Source organism: Arvicanthis niloticus, chromosome 18 (genome assembly GCF_011762505.2).
Source record: "Arvicanthis niloticus isolate mArvNil1 chromosome 18, mArvNil1.pat.X, whole genome shotgun sequence".
In the NCBI taxonomy this organism is placed as follows: Eukaryota; Metazoa; Chordata; class Mammalia; order Rodentia; family Muridae; genus Arvicanthis; species Arvicanthis niloticus.
Genome location: NC_047675.1, coordinates 38,265,178 through 38,280,735, shown reverse-complemented (window position 1 = coordinate 38,280,735; position 15,558 = coordinate 38,265,178).

Here is a 15,558-nt window from a genome sequence, read left to right as displayed (position 1 = left end):
GAAGAATTTAGCACTGGCTCGGGGTTACAGGTAAGGAAATAGTAATGAGCAGACAGAGCAAAGGTTGTGTCATTTCTCTGGGTAACAATCATATCCTTCCAAGGCCTGTTTACAAGCCATCTGTCTTGTTCATTTTCTTGGCTCCAACATCAAAGTTGATCTGATAACCTAAGAAAATGGTTATTCTATGACACATCTTGAATCTCAGGTCATTTCCTGCTCTTTCATCCTACAATGGGACAGCTAAGAAAGGAAACGGACACACTAGGTTATAAAGAAATGCCTGCCTCTGGCTTATCAATGTCTCTCCACCCTACCCTCTCCCAGTGTATTTTGATGTCACTTCCTCAAGTATTTTTGCATAACTGAGAAATTCTAAAATAATTCTCTTCATATTAGCAGCTAAGTGTCCAAAGCAGGATAGAAATCCCCTAGATTTGGGTGAGACAGCGATAGCCCAAAGTGATAGAAAGAACTATTGCAAGGAAGAATACAAAGAAATATGCAATAACTTACACTCCATGAGGCTTATTTGCATATCTGTTACATAGATCTTCTTTTTTTCCATGTATTCAGAATATCCCAGAGGTTGAAAATACCACAATGCAATTTTCTGTCTGCTCCACAGTGGGTGAACATGTGGGATGCATCTACCTACCTCCAGCTATTTGGGTCAAATGTTCCAGTGTGAGAGTATCAATGTCTGACACATATGGAAGCATTTTTGCTGACTTTTTAACGACAGTGGAATGTTCAGGTAGTTGGGTGTGGTCGAATTTAATAGAAAAGAAAAAGCTAAATGCCTTAGATGACTATCCCTGTCTCTGCTTCTGCGTGTGTATGGGTCTGTGTGTCCATGTGTCCATGTTTTTATCCCTGTCTCTGCTTCTGCATGTGTATGGGTCTGTGTGCCCATGTGTTTGTGTACAGGCACTCATGTCTATGTCTGTTGAAGACAGATACGAATTTTGTGTATCTTCCTAGTCTCTTTCTACCACTGGTTTTGAGGACGAGTCTCTCACTGAACCTGGAGGATCACTGATTGGCTAGACTGACAGGTCAGCAAGCCCCTGAGATCTGCCTGTCTCTGCCACCCTAGCTTGGGGTTTACAGAGACACACCACCATACCCTGCCTTTTTGCCTCTTCTTTTCTCTCCTTCCCCCTCCTCCTCCTTATCCTTCTTCTTCTCCTCCTTTCTACACAGTTAGCAATCCAAACTTAGATCTTATTTGTACACTAAGCATTTTCCCGAACCATCTCCCCAACCCCAAACGCTTCTTCAAGGTCATGACGCCCATGTGTACCTCTATCAGAAGCCACGTTTATGCACTTCATCTAAATATGGGGTATCATCTCAGTCAGCTGCACTTAAAGTCCCTAACAAAACAGAAAGTTTTTATGTAAGTAGCCATGAGATGCTTGTTTAACACTCTTATCTGCACAATTGTTGCGACATCTGTCTTTACGCTGCTTCAAAGAACTTCACATATTCTAAGTGTGAAACTCATCAGAACTGTGTGTTACAAATATGCCCAGCCACTCTGTGACTTGACTTCCATTATTTTATAGTACCACTGGCTGTGTTACTTTCCTTACCATGACGAAATACCTGACAGAAACAACGTAAGGAGAGAAGAGTTTATTTGGGTTCACGGTTGACTTAAAAAGGTTATAGACCATGATAGCAGTGACATCATTGTGGGAGGAGCATGAGGCCAGGAATCACATTGCATCAGTCAGGAGGAAGAAGAAGATGAACATCAGTACTCAGCTCACTTCTCGTTTTTATTCAGTTCATCATCCCAGCCCACAGAATGGTACCACCCCCATTCAGAGTCTTTCCTTCTCAGCCTCTCTGGATGTACTGCCACACACAGGCCCAGATGTGTGGTATCTGGGTGATTCTAACACCCAGCAAGTTGGCAGCAAAGATTAAACATCACATTGCCTAAGCATCGTAATTTAATTTAGTGGTTAGCAAAATGATACAAAATAATAATTTGTGTACTTGGTGGTTGGTGCTTTTGTATTATCATAAAGAAAATGTTTCTTTGGAATTTAATATATTTTTATACTTTTAACCTAATAATCAATGAAGAATTTTTAAAGGGATATGGAAATGGAATTGGTTATCAAATTACATAGTTTGGGGTTTGGGCGGGTTTGCTTGTTTGTTTGGATTTGTGTGTGTGTGTGTGTGTGTGTGTGTGTGTGTGTGTATTGTTTTGTCGTTTTTTGATATTAGAAAAAAAAAAACATGTTTCTCAAGCCTCTAAGTCCTCCCTAGAAGTAGTTCTCTTCATGGTAACATTTTTTAAAAGATTTCTATCTCCCTCCGTGTGTGTGTGTGTGTGTGTGTGTGTGTGTGTGTGTGTGTGTGTGTGTGTGTTAGAGGGAGAGAGAGAGACTAGGTATGAGTACAGATCCCAGAAAAGCCAGAAGGGGGCATCAGATCCCTTGGAGCTAGAGTTACAAGTAGTTGAAAGCCACCTCCTGAGAGTATTGGGACTTGACCCCCGGTCCTCTACAAAGGCAATGCACACCTTTAACTGCTGAACTGTCTCTCCAGCCCCCCCACAGCAACATTTTAATGTAAAACTCGCTTTCCACTTTTTTGCTGAAAATGCAAGCTTGCTTATGTCATCCTGATGTTTACAGGTCTGTCCTTCATGTATTCAGGGAAGTGAGATGGGAAATGAGGATAATTGGTATCATTCTCTGTGATTCGCCCAAGATAGATCTGTCCCAGGACACTGTTCGACTGTCAAGTGATACACAAAAGTGAATAATTACCTCCAATGATTGATAATATTTTTGCAATAACTGACACTCTGCTAAGCACTCAGTCGGTTCCAACTGGTTCCGCTATGTAGCCTTGACAAAGACTCTCCTGTTCTTGTCTGGCCACACTTCACAAAATCACTGGGCTCTGATAGCCTTTGAGAGATCCTGTCAGACATCTACCTTCTATGATGTCCAAAAAGCCATCATTATTTTTCAGGTATCTCTAGGTGTAGAAGTTTTCCCACTGTCCCTAAGAAGAATTCAACTTGGTGATAATAAAGTTTTTCTTAATTATATTATTTTCCCTGGCAGTACTGAGGATTGAACCTAGGACTTTATACATGCTAAGCAGGAACACTATGACTGAGCTACAGACACAGCCTTTATATTGCATATTGTTAATCTTTTGTTTTATATTTTATAATGTAATTTCCACTTATCAGTCTATATTTTATTTTGGATACATACAGTTGCCCATTTTAACTTATATCCTAAAGGATGTAAATAAATTACCCATGCCATATGCTTAGGAATTGTGATCTATGAACATATATTTCTATTAAAACTCTATTTTAATTAATTTTAACTTAGCATACAAAGCATATAAGATAGTGGGTTTCATGGTGACATTTTCATACATGTACCCTTATATTTTTCTTACTTTTTCCCTTTGACTACCATTCCTTTCTCCTTTCTTGGCCAAAACAATGCCCTTTATGTCTCCATGTCACATATATTAATCCACTACCATCTTGGCTTGAACTATGTCTTTTCAAAGTGAGACTATATGCTGAGGCTGGAAAGATGGCTCAGTAGTTAAGAGTATTTGCTACTATTGCAGAGGGGCTGGGTTGGCTACCAAAACCCATATGGAGGCTTAAAACACTCCATAACTCCAGTTCCAGGAAATCTAGTCCCCTTTTCTGGCCTCCTCAGGCACCAAGTACATATGCAGTACATTTACATACACACAGGCAAAACACTCAGACACATTAAAATAAAAACAAATGGAAATAATTATGTTTAAGGAAGTTGTAATGCATGCAGTAACAAAAAGTAATCTATTAAAGTATCTCTCATCACACTCAATCCATCGACTTCCAGCTCACTGCCACATAATAATCTCTATCTATATCTTATATTAGGAGGTCCTGCTGTTGTGTAACAGACCACAGAGATAAAACTTTGCATCTCATAGTGAAATTTAGCAAGATATAGAATGTTGGAAAGAAGGTAAAACAACAAAATGTTCTAAGAGAAAGTGAAACACCCACTCCACAGGGAAGTTTCTTAAGCTCAGGAAGTGAACAACAAAGGCTTCAGGAAGTCCCTGAAACCAATCAGATTCCCTAAGATACTCCTTCCTCAAGCATAGATAAGCAGTAAAGACTGTTGAGAGACTCTTAGACAACCCAGACTTCAAGGAAGAGACACAGACAAGATGAGCTGCCTGCAAGAAGATCAGACCCCTAAGCTGCCTGAAGGAGACACCCTTTAACCTTTGTTGAGTTGCCTGCATGCTGTGCAGTGTGTTTCAGATTTATAGTTTTTTGTGCTGTCACCCATGCTGGGGTGAAATGTAATGATGTAGCTGTCTTTGGATTATTTTTGCTTCTGTAAATAACCCCTTATCCATATTAATGTAAGCAACCTCAATAACCATCATTGGGTCACCAAACTGGACTTGGTGGTGTCCTTCCTTACTTTGACCAGTCATCAGTTCCCTATCTGAGGTGAGTAGACTTTGTTCACATCTCCTCGAGAATAGTGTCACACGGCATATGTTTATGAAAATTCTAAGAAATACAAGCAAAAATTTTTCATCTCTTTCCTTATTCTTGAATTTTAGTTATGTTTTTCCTCAGCCTTTGTAAACTCTAGAGTTTTCCTTTTACACTAGGTTTCGAAACCTACACTGTGAATGTATGTGTGACCTGTTTCAAAGCTCCCTTTATCAGTATAGGCCTGCTGTCAATCCTCCTGTTTCCACATGTCTCTTCTGGAGCGGTGGTTCTCAGCCTTCCTAATGCTGTGACCCTTCAATACAGTTCCTCTTGTTATGATGACCTCAACCATAAAATTATTTTTATCACTACTTCATAACACTAAGTTTGCTATTGTTATGAATTTTAATGTAAACAAATGATATGCAGGATATTTAATATGGAGCCCTTGTGAAAGAGGTTTCTCCCCTCAGGTTGAAAACCTCTGCTCTAGAATATGACTCTACAGAATTCTCTCTCTCTCTCTCTCTCTCTCTCTCTCTCTCTCTCTCTCTGTTTTTGTCTTTCTCTGTCTCTCTCTCTCTCTCTGTCTCTCTCTCTCTCTCTCTCTCTCTCTCTCTCTCTGGGGGTGCATGTTCATGTGTGCACACATGTACAACGTGGTAGTTATTCCCAGTGTGTAGAGGCCAGAAGTCAACATTGATGTGTTCCTCAGGGACAACCAAGCTATGTGGCCAATAAACTAACTAATCTTTCCCAGCACCAAAAGCTGAATATGCTTTATAAAAATAAATAATTATTATAATTATATAATTATAATAATAATAATAAGTTGCAGATAATTTTAACAATTACTTTTAAATCCTTGGCCAACTTCTGTAATTTTTTATGTTCATAAAAATCTAAGACATTTTCTACCTCTTCACTCTCCTTTTGGGGGTATACAACAGTGGGCTCAGTGAATCATAAAATAATCAGAAAAAAAAAAAAAACAACTCTGTGACATGAGACCCTGCCCCCAATCAGAAGCTTTAAGGACTGAAGGAAGCACAGTAACATTTAGAACTTTCCTAATCTCACACCTGTATCCCACCCACATCCTCCACTCGACCCTTTACTAGATTTTCTTCCCACTTCACAGATGATCTGGCCCATGGAGAGTCCTTTTGGTGGTTTACAGTGTTTGTAGTTGAGTATGCTACTAAATCCGGTTTGGGGAATTCAATATTAAGAAACAGAAGCTCAACAATGCAAGGTCCAATAGCGATGTCAGTTTGTCAAAAATGAAGATAAAGTCATAGCCTCCACTTGCAGCCACACTCTACTTAGTTTTGAATCTGTTCAGAATTTGAGTAAGAAATAGAGTTCTGTTTAAGTTTCTTTATAATTGATCTCTCCCTCTCCCTCTCCCTCTCCCTCTCCCTCTCCCTCTCCCTCTCCCTCTCCCTCTCCCTCTCCCTCTCCCTCTCCCTCTTCCTCTCCCTTTTCCTCTCCCTCTGCTTCTCTCTCTCTGTCTCTCTCTGTCTCTCTTTCTCTCTGTCTCTCTCTCTGTCTCTCTCTGTGTCTCTCTGTGTGTCTGTCTCTGTCTCTCTCTCTCTCTCTCTTTTTCTCTCTCTCTCTCTCTCTCTCTCTCTGGGGGTGCATGTTCATGTGTGCACACATGTACAACGTGGTAGTTATTCCCAGTGTGTAGAGGCCAGAAGTCAACATTGATGTGTTCCTCAGTAGCTCCCCACCGTGTTTTTGAGACAGTGTCTCTCACTGGTCCTGGAACTCACCAACTGGGCTAGACTGGACTACCAATGAACCCCGGTGACTCTTTAGGTTTAATTGGGCTGTAACACATATCCATACTTTATTTATTTTAATGCTGACATTCTCATCTCCTAGATACGCCCAATTTTACTTATACCGACTTCAGTGAATGGGGTTTCCATTTTAAAAGGGAACTAAGTGATGGGTTGTGTGTGGACAAGTATCGGCATTTCTCTTGAATAGCCAGATACATGGAAGTTAAAATGCTGGGTAGTATGGCAATTTTATTTTAAAGAATTCTGAAATTATTTTCTTAACTAGGCGTGTCATCATATATTTCCACCAGCAATGTATGTGGTCCATATTCTTGTCAACACCTCCGATAACTAGTCCTGAGGTATAACCCTTTGGGTTGGTGGCTATGCAGTAGTATGTCATTTGACTTTCTCTGTGTTCCTCTATCAATGCCATTGAGCATCTTTGCCTGGGGTTATCAGCCCTTTGTACTTTCTTGGCAGAAATGCTTACCTCCATAGTGAATTTTCATAATTGTGGTTTTTTTACATTTCAACTTAAAGATATTTATGTATTAAGAACATTCATTTATTAGGTGTATTATTCTCAAATATTTTTGACATTATTCAATTCATCTTTCTTGATTGTACCCTTGAAACACAAAAGTATCATTTTGTAGAAGTGGTCATTCTTATTGATATGCTGGATCATCATTTTAATAATAGTGAATCTTCTAAGCAATAAACATGGATAGACTTCTTATTTATCTAGATCCTCTTTAATTTCTCTTAGCAATATCTTATACATTTTATTTGATTTTTTATTGGTTTGGAACTTTGGAAGGAGTTGGGGCATGTGTGTGTGTGTGTGTGTGTGTGTGTGTGTGTGTGTGTGTGTCCACACACTAATAATCAGACCCAGACCTTTACATATGCTAGCCAGGCACTCTAACATTGACCTAGATCCTCAACCCTGTAGTTCAAGCGTAAATCTTTTACACTTTCTTTTTTTATTATTATTTTTCCTGAAGTATTTATTTTTTGACATGATTATAATTGTATTTTATTGTACTAAATTTTTTCAGTACATATTTCACAGTATGGCTCTTGCTCAAATGTATAAACATGTGCCTGACTCATAGCTCTTATATTCTGCAACCTGGATGATGTTTGTACACACCACTACCTACTTTATAATTTTATCACTAGTCTTCACAAAAATGGAGCACAGACAGCATTGCTCCAGTATTCTTACAGATGATGCCAGAAACAGGAGAGAGAAGTCTGACATGCACAGGAATGGAGAGAAAAATTTATAAGCAGATTAGTAGTGGAGAAGAAACAGAGAACTCGGGTTCTGATCTATCGTGTATCCTTCAGTGGCCTTTCTCTCCTCACCCTTAGCAGATTATCCCTGGCATTACTCATCAGTAAGTAAGTTTTACCTACTCGGGCATCACATGTCATATCTGTTTGTTTTACTGTATCAATCAGCAAAATGTCCGTCATTCAAATAATCCTAAAATTATTAAGTGCTTAATAATTTTCTATTCACTTTTCTTTCTTTCTCTCTTTCTTTTTTGTTAGTTTGGGTTTTTGTTTGTTTGTTTTTGTTAAAAACAGGTTTTCTCTGTATAGACCTGGCTATCCTGGAACTCATTATGTAGACCAGGCTAGCTTCAAACTCACAGAGATCCACCTGCCTCTGCTTCCCAAGTGCTGGGATTAAAGGCACGTGCCACCACACCCAGCTGCAGTTCACTTTTCAAAAGCAAAAACTACAGGGTTAGGAATTATGGTTTGGTAAGTAAAGGGCTTGCTGCAAAGACATGAAGCCCTGAGTTCAGATTCCCCAGTCCAAAAACAAACAAAAAAGCATGATAACACATACCTGTAATCGCAAGCCAGTCTAGCCAATCGGTGAAGTCTGGATTCAGCAACTGACTGATACTGCTTCCAAAACTAAGGTAAAGAGAAATAGAAGAAGACACTGGACACGGATCTCCGGCCTGCACATGCATGTACGTGGATGTGCATACCTTCACATGTACACATTGTATAAGAGTAAAAACTACTTTTATCATAGGAAAAAAAAAAAAAAAGGTTTTTTTTTCTTTTGACTCGCTCCAAAAGGTCAACCATAAAAGGTGTCTGAGGTGAGGTGAAAGGGAAGAAATTATTAAACATTTACATAAGTCTAACCTACTTCTTTAAAAATTTTTCATTATGTGTCTGTGAGTAGCTGTGTGCACATGTGTGCAGGGGCCCCCGGAGGCCAGAAGAGGGAGTCAGATCCCCTGGAGCTGGAGTTACAGGCAGGGAGGAGCTGCCTGCAGCCTGTGCCCTGAACTGTGCTCAGCGTCTCTCCAGCCCTTCGCTTTCACTCACTTCAGAATAAGTGGAGTTTTGCATATCAGAGGCAGTCGACAGAACTGTGGGGCATGCATGGCATAAGAGAAACACTGACAATTACTGAAAGGTCAGAGAGTAGTATCCAGGATGAGAATTCAATAAAACGTTCATTCTCGTGGGTTTTATTTCAGGAATCTAGTTAGTCCCCCAGTTCAAAACTCTACAGTAGGGGGCTGTGCACGGTAGTGGTAACATCAAATCCAAGCAATATTACACTGAATTTCAACTGTTCCTTCGAGCAGATTTAAGCCGCTGTGGTACGCTGGGAAAGACGGTATACCTCCACTCGGAATAACAAACAAATCCCCCTGGCTATATCCTCCTCCACACTGTGCACTGACTTGAGTCCCTTGGAAAAGGGACGCGTACTATGTTACGATTTCAAAAATAGCCAGAGATTGGAAATTAATGCATCAAAGAGCATGTTGTTTGGGCCTTTTGTCTAAAGGGCAAGTGCAGATAAATGGGAATTTGAAACTGCTGTGCCATATATAGGGATTTGTTTCCTGCACAAAACTCCAAAGAAAACAGTGCATTCAGATGGTAATGAAGAGAAGGCCTGGGTGTAGATAATAGTGTGTTAAACTTGGATAGGCTAATTGTGCGTCTTCATGTGAATCAGCCTCCTGCTAAGACTCATTAGGAATGCACATTAAAGATATAGACAAGTGTGCCGCCTTTTCATCAAGTGTCTTCTTTCTCACAACTATTAGGATTGTGAGCGTTTCTGGTAAGTGCAATTTTTGGCTGGAACTTAATTGTGCAGCCTGGATATCTGATTCTATTTCAAAGCTACAGGAATATCACGACACGAGAGTGAATGAGAGGAAACTGGAGACTGGGGGCAGGGGGAGTGGGCTAGAATAGGAATTGATCAATTTCTTTCTTTTCTCTTAACTAAATAAGCTGCATTCTTTCTTGGAGGCCATACAAATTCCTTGGCAAAATATCAGTCTACAGATGGTGCCAGGGAAATGACAGTAGCAACCGCAGCAGTAGAGCTTAGGAGACATGTAAGAGGGTGTGATGGAGATCATACGGAGCCCAGATCTCCAGCCATTGCCTCAAATAGAGTGAATTCATATACAGAAAACTTGGCATCTAGAACAGCAAAGAAAGACCCATATGGTTTTGATCAAGGATACAAGAGGGCCACGCATAATTAAGAACATTGAGAAATTAGAATTGTGCTGGAGAGATGGACCCGCTGCTTTTGCAGAGGATCGTGAGTTTGATTCCCAGTACCCACGTCAAGTGAGTCACAGCCACTCGTAACTCCAGTGCCAGCGGATCCAACGCCCTCTTCTGGCCTCCAGGGGTAATCACACTCACACGCCTATATCCACACAGAAACACCCATCCAAAACTAAAACCAATCTTGAAACATAATGAAGTAAATCTAAGTGGTTAAGCCTCTGAATTCTAAACTTTCTTGCAAAAGAATTCTCTCTTTTTTTCTCCTAATTTATATTATATACATTTCTAAGAGGCAAACACTTAAATTTGGCTGCATTTGACTCCACAGTATATTCTAAGGTGAATTTTTAAGATTGCCAAAAATGATCTATCTTAATACCTACATCTAAATACTTAAATCATTAATCAGTAACTGTAGGTTACTGACACACCCAACTCTCATTCCAGCATCCTATCTAGAGTAGATGATGGACCACAAGGAGGATACTACTAGTGAAATGGTAAAGAGACATCAAATCTAAAATCCTGATTTCGAGGGAAGAAATCAAGACAGGATTCCTTCTCAGGGAACCTAGAGTAAAAGATGATTGTCTCTCTGCCATCTTGAGGAACTGTTCATGAACAGAGTAAAGTGGCTGAAGCATCCAGGTCTTCAAAGGAGGAACAACCCATGTCCATCTACTTACTGTGGCCTTTAGATCAGCTTTGTCTCCCAAGACTCTAACAATAGACCTTGCACTAGGAGCTAGTAAAGGAGTCAACTATACAGAGTAATAGATGACCAAATAAGAAATAAGACAATCATCCCAACTTAGAGGGTTCCAGGCCAAGGGAAAAGACCAACAAACCCAAACACGAAAATGCAGTTAACTATACAAGAGAATAGAGATTCCAGGTGTCTGAATCCAATTAAATCCCATAGTCCCCATATGAGTTACAGTTTTATAGATTTTAGTTTAGACTTTCTTGAAGAATTCTTTTTTTTTTCCCTCAATGAGAGGTGCTAAAAAGACGCTTAGCCATGTTTCTAAGTCTGTGGGTCTTCATCTTATAACACCCAGAACTATGAAAGTGGAGCTGGAGAGATGGCTCAGCAGTTAAGAGCTCTTCCAAAGGATTCAAGTTCAGCATCCACTTACGACAGCTCATAACCATCTGTAACTCCAGCTCCAAGGAATCTGATGCCCTCTTCTGGCCTCAGTGGGCACTTTGCACTCACATGGTTTTTACACTTACACACACACACAAATAAAATTATATATTTTTTAAAAAATTTAGAACTACAAATGTGAAAGTGACAGCCTATTTCCCACACCTGAGTCCATCTTCCAGTTCTTTTTCATGTTGCCCACCACATTTTTGGAACTTTTACAATATTTTTCTTGCTTCTCCCCAAAATCATATTCACACCCTAATAGAAAATCTGAACAAGAATAGTTGGTACTCATGGTCCTCGGGGATAGCTTTGCCCAGGAAGCTTGTTCACACTGAGTTCTGCTCTGTAAAGGCAAGGTAAAGTGTCTCCTTTGGTTACTCATAAACACCACTTAGAGCATGGTCCTCACCCTTTCTAATGCTGTGACCCTTTAATACAGTTCCTGGTGTGTGGTGACCCCAACCATAAAATTATTTTCACTGCTACTTCATAACTACAAATTTGCTACAGTTATGACTCATAATGTAAATAATATCTGTGTTTGCCAATGGTCTTAGGCAGCCCCTGTGAAAGGGTCATTCAACTCTCAAAGGGTCAGGATCCAGAGGATGAAAACCACTAATTTAGAGTGTCATGTGGAGACTCACATTATGAGACACTGAGGGTTGATAAATCTCAATGATTTATCAACTTAGAAGTGCTGTTCCTTTGTTTTGGCTCTTGGTCAGTTATTTGTTTACTTACTTGTTTGTTTGTAGGGTTTTACTACATAGTCATGCCTAGTCTGAAATTTATTATGTAGAAAAGGCTATCCTTATACTCACAACCATCCTCCTGCCTCAGCCTCCTTGTGCCAAGATTAAAGGTATGCCCGGCCTAGAATTCTCTATGTAAAGTAGTCAACAGACTGGAGCCTGAGGACAGTCTGGTTAATAAAAACATAATCTCAATTCAAGAGATGAAGCCAATTATGCTTTATCATCAAAATTGTTCCCAAACTTCTCTGAAGCCAAGATATAAGTTCCCATTTTAAAAGTGAGAAGCCACAGAAGCTCCTTAATGAGATTTTTTATCTTGTTAACAAAATTTTAGTGAAAGTGCCTACATAAGAGCTAAACAGATTAGTGGATGAATAATAACCTTCCCACCATTATCTTCAATGGCAGACTCATAATAACTATTGTAACTTTGTAACAAATCACATCTTTTTCCTCTTGGCTTCTATTCACTTATTTATGTTTAATTTGACTTCCAGCTGCAGTGTTCCTCTTCCTCAAATTCACACAGGAGAATCTTTTCTTCAGTGAACAAAAGGATGTGGGCAGAGTACATAAAATGTAGCAATTATACACCCCAGACCTACCAGGAGGGAAAACCCTGTTTGTGTTTGGCTTCATTACAATTTTTATAAAACCATTCTTTAGTAAGAAATGGGATAGAAGAACAAAGCAGTGGGTTTTAATAACTGCTGTATCTAGTCTACAGGATTATAATTTGTAGAAAATACCACCATCGCTGAAATTAAGACCCAGTGGTGGAGGAATGGGGAGTAGATTGTGAATGCGGCCTTAGCTCATCTTTTAAAATAGCTGCTTCTCTGCCACTAATAATAAGATAAATCCTCATCTTGCCATACACAAATACAACCAACAGCAATTAACTGCTCTAAGTATGCAAAACCTTGCTACAAAAGAATTTGTGTCTGCTACATCCTTTAAGACACAGGCATAGGATTTATCATTCAGGGCATCTACATGGCTTTGTGCTGATATCTGGTTCCTCACTGGGAAGTTAATGGCTCATCAACATAGCCACAGTAGCGGACATCCAGTAGGTACCCAGTGCACACAGTGTTTCTCTCAAGTGAATGAATGAATGGATGAATGAATGAATGATGTGCAATCTTCACCTTCTCCCACTACATTCCTTCCCTTCACTGCCTTTTCTGGTTTTTATAACATCTAAGAAACTTCATTTCCACATACTTTAAGCTACTTTTAAGTGAGGCCTTCCGAAAGCACACTGTACAAGTGTCACAGCATGAAGGCTGAAGTAGAGGCTGGAGTCTGAAACATCAGAATTGAAGAAGCCAGATGGCCGAAGACTGGAAACTCTTCTCCACCTGGATGTCATCTAAGAAATAGAGAGGGTGCAAAAAAAAAAAAAAAAAAAAAAAAAAAAAAAAAAAAAAAAAGCCAACCTACAGTGTCATGAAACCAGGTGCTGCTAGGTCAAGGCCCTACAAGGGCTATCCACAGAAAATAAAGCTTCGACTTCACCCTTCAGGCTGTGACACTGATACAATTGTGTTTTGGGATGACCTAACTGGTAGCTTAAGGAATGTGGGGTTAAAGTTTATTCCATGTTATAAAAATAAAAAAGGCACTGGAGGCAGGAACATGGTAACAGAGGTGTAGCATAGGGAGGAGGCTTCGAGGGTCTCATTCTCAGCTCGCTAGCCCACCTCCATTCTGGGGGGTGCTTTTCCTTTTTGTTATTTTATGTATTATGTATATTTTATGGTTGATGGTAGGGAACATAATATCATGGCTCATGTAGGGGGAGGTCCAAAGGCAACCTGTAAGAGCCCTGGCATTATCTTCAATAGCAGATTTAGAATAATTATTTATACTTGACAAAAACACACTTACGTTTAATTGGATTTCCAGCTGTAGTAACCCTTCTTCTTCAAACAAGGAACGTTCACCAAGGAGAATCTTTTCTGTGGTGAATAGAGGGATCTAGAGCAGTGGTCCTCACCCTTCCTGATGCTACCACCCTTTGTTACAGTTCCTCACGTTGTGGTGACCCCCCCCCCCACACACACACACACGCACCATAAAATTATTTAATTACTACCTCACCACTGAAATTTTACTACTGCTATGAATTGTAATAGAAATATCTGATATGCAAGATATCTGATCTGTGACCCCCAAAGGGGTCACAACCCACAGGTTGAGAACACTGATCTGGGTGGTGTAGCCCAAATGTGGCAGTTACATAGCTATGGCCATCCCCTATATAAGTCCCAGAGACTGGCTCAGGTTCTCAGGCTCAGAGGAGGCAACCTTCAGCCACTTCACTAAAGAGAAAAGAAAAGATGCATCATGCCAGGATTTGAGTCCAGAGGGCACCCATTTCCAGGATCTTGTGTCTTAGGAAAAAGAATTACACCGGGGACACATGGTTAGAAATACAAATACTTCTATTAGCAAGCAAGCAAGCAAGCAAGCAAGCAAGCAAGCAAGCAAGCAAGCAAAGCATTTTCTTTTCTCTTTAGTTTTTGTAGACACTGGCCTAAAGTCTAAGTATGCTCTCTCTGACACTTGGAGCTCTCCCACTGTTTCTCAGACTGACACATCTGATTTTAAAGGCATGCTTTTTCCCCATCTCCATCCTCCTGGCAGCTGATGGAATCTTCGGCTTGCTTGTCCTGTTGTTTTGGTTTTGGTTTTGGTTTTGGTTTGCTCCTATTTTTTGTTTGGGGGTTTTTGTTTTATTTTGTTTTGTTTTCCCTAGGACTTTAAATGAAACTGTCCTCAGGCTTACTTTGGAGTCTGATTTTTTTTTTTTTTTAATTATGTTGTTAGTGAGATTAAGACAAAAAGAGATCATATATTTTTGGAAGAAACAACACTCGCTTCAACTCAGACCTTTTCTCCTCTTCTTTGTCTTCTTGGGTATAGCCCTTCCTTTCTCAGATGGAGTCCCCAAAAGAGAATGGAGACAACCCTAGTCAGGCACTGTACCAGGCAAACTTACTCCTCACCTGTGCATCTGGATTAAGAATAGCAACAAGGACCGGAAAACTACCCCATTTGCTCATATAATGGCGAGTTCTCTCGAGGTTCAACGGAAGACTAGCCCAGGTCAGTAACATGGAGCTACCTGCTTTGTTCTCCTAGGGTGCCTCTTCACATCCTTGACTATTAGCCAAGTTGGGATCTCTGCAGCTACTCCATCGCTACTCCCATTTCTCCACATATCTTCTGTCCATCTCTTTACACAAAATCTTCCTTCAGTCCCTCAGAGAATCACAAATACTCGGTGAAGATTTCTTTCTTTTTTTTTTTTTTTTTTTTTTTTTTCTGAACCAGGAGAAATTTCACCTAGATGTGGTTCCACTTGATCACACTTAGCTTGCAATTGTGGATATTTCTGTATGTGTTTTTCTTCTCCTATGAGAAGTCTCTTGAAGGCTGAGTCTTTGTCCACAGAAAAAGAGTGTCCTGTGTCTTGTACAGTGGAGGCTAGATGCAGAGGGCAAACTATGATGTTATCAAAGGAAAGGTCGGTATAGCACTATGTAGTCAGGCAGAGATGGAAGAGAAGGTGCATTTGTTGTCTGATGCAAGAGGGCATCATCCTACCGCTGTCTGGCTTACATAACTAATGTAGTAAGCAGTGTCATGGCAAGAAGTGGGACAAAATGCCAAGGGACTGTTACTTTTTCTGGGCAATATATATTCTTAATTAAAATATTAATTTTAAGCTCTAGGAGACATAGCTAG